Genomic DNA, 7,077 nt, shown 5'->3' with positions numbered 1-7,077 from the left:
AGCCGCCTGGTGAACCATCGGCGGGGCGTTCTGAGGGGTTTGTGACTCGGCCGCCGGCAGCGCCAGCACGCCCGGCTGTAAAAGTCGATATGAAACACTCCTGCTCCTCTGGCGACGGGGACGAATAACCAATATTTCGTTAGAAAAACAACAACAAAAAAGCGATATGGATGGATATAATATACTTGTTTTATTATACGATCCTGTGGCGATATTAAAAGGTATTAATGTTCCAGCGCGCTGCGCCTCCCCGACACACACCTGAGCAAACAAGGGCGGGGCGTGGCGGTGCAGGGCGGGTCGTGGCGGGGCGTGGCGGGGCGTGGCGGGGCGTGGCGGCAGGATAAGAGCTATATTGGAGGGGGTAGTAACATACACACACGAGAGCACACCCGCAGGAGATAACGCGAAGAGGTGGCAGAGCGAGGATGCGTCCCCAACTTATCTTGCGGCTCCGGCCCCACCGCGCTCCGCTTTGCCCCGCCCTGCCAGGTGGCGGCCGCCGGACAGAAAGTGAGCCCCGCGGTCTTGGTTGTTACACCGAGTACTACGCACAACCCTGTAGACAGTAGTCTACCTGAAGTCTACCGAGGAAGACTTATAATCTGAAAAACAGGAAGTCTACCCGAGAGGACTATATCTGGAAGAATGGTGGGTACCTCAATGAGACCTGCTGGAAGGGCTTGCGGAGGAAAACTGGAGGCCTGCAGACATCACATCCTAAAGGGCCTCTCTCCTAGAAGGTCTCTGGTCTGTGGGACGGCTTGCGCGGGACAGGAAACCGCAGCTTCTACACTGGTAAAACAAGTGTTTAATTTTGCACGTCAATTGATGTTTAAGTTCAAGTGTGCACTTTCTCGACACTTTGTGGTGTCTAACTATGTTATACGTCAATTGGTGTTTAAACTTTCGACACTTCCGAAACGTATAGGAGATGCACACCGTATGGTTCCCTATTGACAGCATAGGACTGTGTGTGTCCAAGTGTGCAGAATTTAAACGTTTACAAAACGTCTAAAATTTGCACACCACGCAAGTGTGCAACTTGAGTTAAACACCATGTAATTTGCTAAATCACAACTTGCACACGTTTGGTGTGCAAATATTGCACACTTGTTTTACCAGTGTACCACTGAACAGAGTCCAACTAAGTTAGAATTATCTTTCGAGTATATGCGCGTTTTCGACGCGTTAGAATGGCACTGCGAGTGCAGCCCCACTCAGTCTCGGTCGAGTCTCCACCTGGGCTCCGGTCCCGCCCGGAGGCCCCGCGCCGCTCCGCACCGCGCGAGGCGAGACGAGGCGACGTCTCAATTGTCCCTCCCTCGGGACCACCTGCTGCTCTTTGTCGCGCTGCACTCTCTGTATCGGACACGTCCAGCCTCACCTCCGGGGACCATCCGGACCAAGCAGAAACACAGCCAAAATAGGCTTCAGAAAGCAACTCTGTTGCAGATGATGCCATACAACAAGCACGCTCTAAAGATAATATACATCAGTAACATAATTTCAGAAATTCATAACATTAGCACCATTAGCAAAATTGCATAGTGAACTGTGTAACTGAACATTTAGTAGTAGGGGGTCAATGGTTAGCTACATAGCTAAATATTTAGATGTTCCGTGTTTGTTAATATGTTTAAATTACTACGGCTAAACGCTAGTCCTCTTAATAACGAAGAGAGGAAGAGAGCATTGTTAATCTGCTGTGCTAAGTCTGCTAATCTTAACCTGGTACGGGCCAGGCAAAGACCGCCCGTCAGCCTACCTGGCTGCATCCCCCCCCCCTCCCCTAACACTCAGTTATCTTCGGACCCTCGCGGTGGCGGTGGGGGCATGCGTCCCCTCAACGAGCATAGTCCTAGCTGGCCGGTCCTGGCCCGCTTGCGCAGAAATATCTTTAGTATTCCGCGGGCGGCCGCTGATCGCACTTGGTGCGGCCCGGATGGCGACCGGGCCGGGATTCAGGCATAGCGAGTCGCACGACTGATGGCTGAGAAAAGCTGTGCTGCGCTAACCACGTCAAAACGGTTGAGGGGAAATCGACGGATTCGTTAATTTTATCTCACGAAATGAAGGTAAGTCACGTAGTTTGTGAATTTTTGTCTCAACCTTTTGATTACCCTGGGCCCTGGGCCGAATGTGGATTCCCCCATACCGCGGATGGAGCATTTGGCCACGCGATAGGATACCATATAGGTTTACGCGACTTTTTTTCGGCCACCCCACCCATATGGAATCGCCATGGTCTCCACGCGGATTTTTGACTGCCTTCCACTGTAAAAAAACGGTTAAAACATGTTGTGATTTCTCAACACTTCTTCGTACATAGTCAAAAACCGTGCTTTTTGCTATCTCAATTATGTAAATAGTTGTAATACTTCAGAAGTTAATCAATTATTGATAGCGAGGAAAAGTTGTGGTTTCCCCAAAATTCACAAAGAGTTCCGGCCATTTTTTCAGAGAGCATTTTTCGTGAAGTTTTGACTTTTTAGCAGATGATACATCAAGTAAATCAAAAACTACAATGAAAAGAACTAATTGGTATGATGTTTCATATGCTTGTACACTCGCATAAGTATGCGTGACGCAATTTCATTTTATTTGTATTTGTTGATTTATAGAGACCATTCCCATTTTGAATGTGGTGCCAAAAGCTACGTCTCTGGTTGATCGAAGGTAAGTGTGTTTTTTTCTTTCAATGATCTCAAAATTTACTTTTGCCTCACGATCTAACATGTTTCTGTTGTATTACCGTCTGTTCAGGAACATCCTACTGTTCTTCATTTGAATCATCAAGTTCAAGCTCAAGTCAGTGGGATGATTAATAAATCTGAAGTATTTCAAGTGTTGGAATGGCAAGGACATTATTTTGACCACATGTTTATGAATTTATTTAATATGAATATGTACCTCTATATTTTTAAATTTTAAACCCTCTCTATGGGGGGCCACGTTTTCGACGTGAGAGGGATTGTGATGGAGCAATATGCTCCTGCTTCAGTGATTGTGAAAGCTGTGCTGGTCTGGAGCTTCTCTTGCCAGATTGGTTTCTTATGAGAAGCCAGACAAAGCAGCCCCCCCTTTTTTATTTACAAAACTAAATTACAAAATTTCCAGTAGTTCCCCAACTGCGTGAGGTTTGGTCTCGCAGAGGTGGGGGGGACGTTATCGTCCTTATTATCAACCTTACTATCAAACTGCGAGAAATAAACAAGCGTGCGAAAATGAACAAAATGTGAAACTCTCTTATCAAGTATTTTTTGTATTTATGCATGCGGCCCTCTGGCCGTAAAACTTTGATAATGTCTCTCTCTATCTTAAGTATAAGAATAAGAAAAAACCCAATGAATGAAAAATGCCTCCTACGTCTTAAATGTAAAGAATGAGCTGAAACTGAAACTCTGGGTTTGGGATCTGTTGAGTGTGGAGCAGAACACATCTGTCAGCTCTGCGCCCATGTGATTAGCGATCTCCCTTCGTGAGAGTGACCTAATTATGTGTACTCTTTGCATGGATGTGTTTCTGTAATATTTGATAGGTGCCTTCCCTAGTCTGGGAGGCGGATCGTTTTGTTGCAGAGCCCAGATCATCGGGCGACTACACTCTTTGACACCTGAGTTGTGTAGCATTAACGGTAGTTTGAACAGGCGAATGTACCCCTCACGTTCTTAGCGGCCTGTAGCGTCACTAAGTTTATTAAACATTTAGATCAATCTATATTTTGATTTTGTGCTTATAATAAATTAATAAAGTTTTAAAGTTTACCATGTTCTCAACATATATTCGTTTATTTACACCGAGCAGGCAGTTTTGCTTGCTGGGAATATTTTTGTGTCCATCTTGACCAAGATTCAAAATTGCATCGTGCAATGCTTGCACGAAAATGCATCTCTCACAAAAAATTACTCCTTTAAAAAATCCCTCGCGATTTAGACTGCATTATTACTTTTAAAATAGACATCACACACACACACACGCACGCACCCTTTTGTCATTTTCTTCCCTTTCATCCGTGTGAAAGAAAGAGGGCGATTTGTTCGTGAAGGTGCAATGGAGCGGCGCATGTCTTCTAATGACAGGGCGACGACAGAGTGCGTCGCGCGCCACGCGTCAAATGGGTTCACCTGCCTCATCCTCAACACACGGCACGAATTCTTATTTAAAAAAAAATTAAGGTGGAAGGTACACGGCCGCTATCCTCTCTTGAACGCAGCGTTACACATTAGAGCGCACGACTACTTAGGGCGCGAGATGATGAAAATTACAAGTCGTGTCAAATAAAACGAGCGTGACTTCTGCTTTTCACCAAACGCCGCGCCGCCCGAGAGAGCGCAGACGTCGCTAAGATCGCGTTCACAGGATGCTGCAGCGTTAGCGTGACAACTGGTCCAGAGGCTGCACCCCACAAACACGACCCCTCGGCACCCCTTCTTACACCTCGTACTCGGGGGAGGGGGAGGGGGGCTGGCTCAGTGCCGGCAGCAACAAAGTTTCCGAAGCGAACAAACTTTTGAAACCGGCCCAAGAAGGTGAGGTACGGTCCCACTCTCCACAGACAGGAAGTCGCGTTCCCTTCCTTACGGTTCTTTTAACCACCTCTTCTCTCTCCCTTCCTCCCGTCCTCCTTTCAATTTCTCCGCAAAAAGTATTTGGTGTTCGTGTTTTCGGGGGGCGGGGAGAGGGGGAGAGAGAGAAAGGATACTTAAATGTGCGGGCGAAAATTTAATATTTGTCACGCCAGACAGTGTTCTTGTTTTGTCATTAAGGTCCCTCCTCCACCCCTGTCGACGCTTCTTCTTCTTCTTCTTCTTCTTCTTCTTCTTCTTCTTCTTCTCTCCCCCTTTCCTTGCTAGGGTACACATAATTCTCATTCATGCATTATTTCTCGGACGGGCAGCGCAGCCCTCGTGTGCGTCACGAATCACGCCCGTGCGATATGCCGGCGGGGCCAGGGAGTCAGGGGTTGTTCCCGCAGCAAGGACAATATACCTTGCAGAGGGGTGAGGACAATCGCGTCCCTGTATTTATGCACACACACCATCAACTGAAGTCAGCCTAAGTTTGATTCTAGATTCGAGAACGGGATTTTCCCTTGGATAGGAGAGGGAGGGAATTGGTGGTGAGGCATCCGAAAGTTTGTCTCGGGGTCGGCGGTGCGGCGGCACGGCTGGCGGAACTGCGGCAAGGAAAAGCGGTTGAGCGAAACAGAACAGCCACGGGCAACATACGGAAGGAAGGTGCACGCGCACACACACGCACGAGAGAAGTCTAACACAGGCCGCAAGTGAATTTCAAAGGGTTGAGAGGTAAACTTCCGTTGCTTGACACCCACCCCCTCCCCTTCCTCCTTCCCCAAATAGAGCTCGGGATTATTCGTTAAATACTACGCACACGCGTTCTGAGGAGTGTACTACTACCTGCGTGACAGATAATGGTTCCGTTTCACCCGGGCGCACGCAGACATGCAGAGATGGGATTGAGTCCTTTATCCCGCCGGCCCGACTGCGGGGACTGAGTGTGTGGGGCGGGGCCCGGCGGGCGCAGCTTGCAGCCTTCCGCGTCAATCCAAGTCGCCCCGCCCCGCCCCGCCCCGCTCCGCCCCGCCGCCCCGTGTAGCCTAATGAAATCACCTCGGCAGTCGGCGTGCAATTAACGGCCTTCCTATTGCGATGCGTCCCGAGGAAAAGGGGGGAGGGGGGGGGGGGATGTCGTGGCGGGAAGTACCAAACCCCGCGCGTCCTCCAGCAGCTCGACGGGGGCAGAGGGTGAGTCTTTGGGAAGGACCCCCCCCCCCCTTCCCCCACAACCCCCAAAACGAAAAAAAGAGATATTCCCATCCTCCTCCTCCAAAATCGCGCGCGCGAGAAAAAATAAATCCTGAACGTTCATCACGGGGGACAGCCGGTAATTTCCGGGGTCGTCGCTGCCTGCCGACTCGATTATCTTGCCACTTTCGGCACAACGCTATGCTCACTGCTCGCTTCTTCTCTTCATTTTATTTTTCGACCCACTTTTGGCTCCTAGAATCCCAGCTGCGCAGCAGGAGCTCTGCGGTGCATCGGCCATCAGTAATTCAATTCCGACTACCCTGCTTCCCTTCTTCAGTGTAGCCAAGTCGGTAGCGGCGGCAGCAGCAGCACAGCCCCCCCTGGGGTCCTGGGGTGGCTTGGCTATCGCGCGTCCCTGCCCCTGCTGCCTTCGCACCCTCCCTTCAGCCTCATCCGACCCTGTGGGTAGGATGCACTAACCGTCTTGGAACGGGGTAGTTCCTCCTTCCGAGAGAGGTTCGTGTTTGGGAAGGGATGGGGGAGGGGGGGGGAGAGGTTAAAGTACATCTTACAATTGGTAGCTAGCTGGGAGAACAAATCTGGTGGAAGAACGGGTCGAGGTAAGTTTGCCTGCCTGGTCAGCATCTAATGGTCGTTGTTGTTTACCGTGCTCTTGCTATAACCAATGTGTGAACAGGTGTTCACTAACTTTTTCCTTAACACCTTCCTTGTATTCAATATTCGATAATCGCACGGAATTGCACAGAATATTTGTCTTTACCATTTGTAATCCAGCTGTAATCATGAAATCTTGTGTACTATCTACAAACGTAGTGGTGGTCTCCTCGCTCTTATAGGCATGTACAAAGACTATGCCCCTGAATTCATAAAAGGCAAGCAGGAAATGATGCATGCATGTTACACTCTTGGGTTTGCAGAGACGCGCCGTCGTTTTAGTCTTTCATACCCTCACTTTTTTTTCTGCTCCAGTTTGTGTGCGCACGGCGCGATAACAAATGACGATAACAAAAAGCAACAAAAATGAAACGAAAAAAGTACAGAAAGAAACAACAACAAGAGGAGCGAGCCGCCATGCACTGCAGGCGCTGCAGGCGCGGGAACCCTTTCTCTCTCTCTCTGTCTCTCTCTCTCTCCTTTGCCCCTCTGAGCGTACACACCTCACCACGAGCGCCACAAAAGTCGCGCCACCACGTTGCTCGTGACCAGATAAGCAGGGCATTGGCTCAGACAGCGACACCCACTCCTTTGTGGCTCACGCGCCTACCTCCCTCCTCTCCCCCTCCCC

General features: G+C 49.4%; 1 protein-coding gene and 1 long non-coding RNA gene across 8 annotated transcripts in view; one reads left to right on the top strand and one right to left on the bottom strand.

Moving 5' to 3' along the window:
• The window catches only part of LOC113207273 (CD151 antigen-like), a 100,397-nt gene that overhangs the window by 7,536 nt on the left and 85,784 nt on the right, over positions 1-7,077 (bottom strand). The window lies entirely within an intron of this gene.
• LOC113207277 (uncharacterized) lies at positions 1,819-3,779 on the top strand. The gene is made up of 3 exons (XR_003303458.2): positions 1,819-2,078; positions 2,625-2,679; positions 2,767-3,779. It is a non-coding gene; the product is annotated as an uncharacterized LOC113207277 (long non-coding RNA).

Source organism: Frankliniella occidentalis, unplaced genomic scaffold (assembly GCF_000697945.3).
Source record: "Frankliniella occidentalis isolate FOCC.00 unplaced genomic scaffold, Focc_3.1 Scaffold115, whole genome shotgun sequence".
Lineage (NCBI taxonomy): Eukaryota > Metazoa > Arthropoda > Insecta > Thysanoptera > Thripidae > Frankliniella > Frankliniella occidentalis.
The sequence above is the reverse complement of the archived record's forward strand: the minus strand, read 5'-3'. Positions and strand labels throughout refer to the sequence as shown.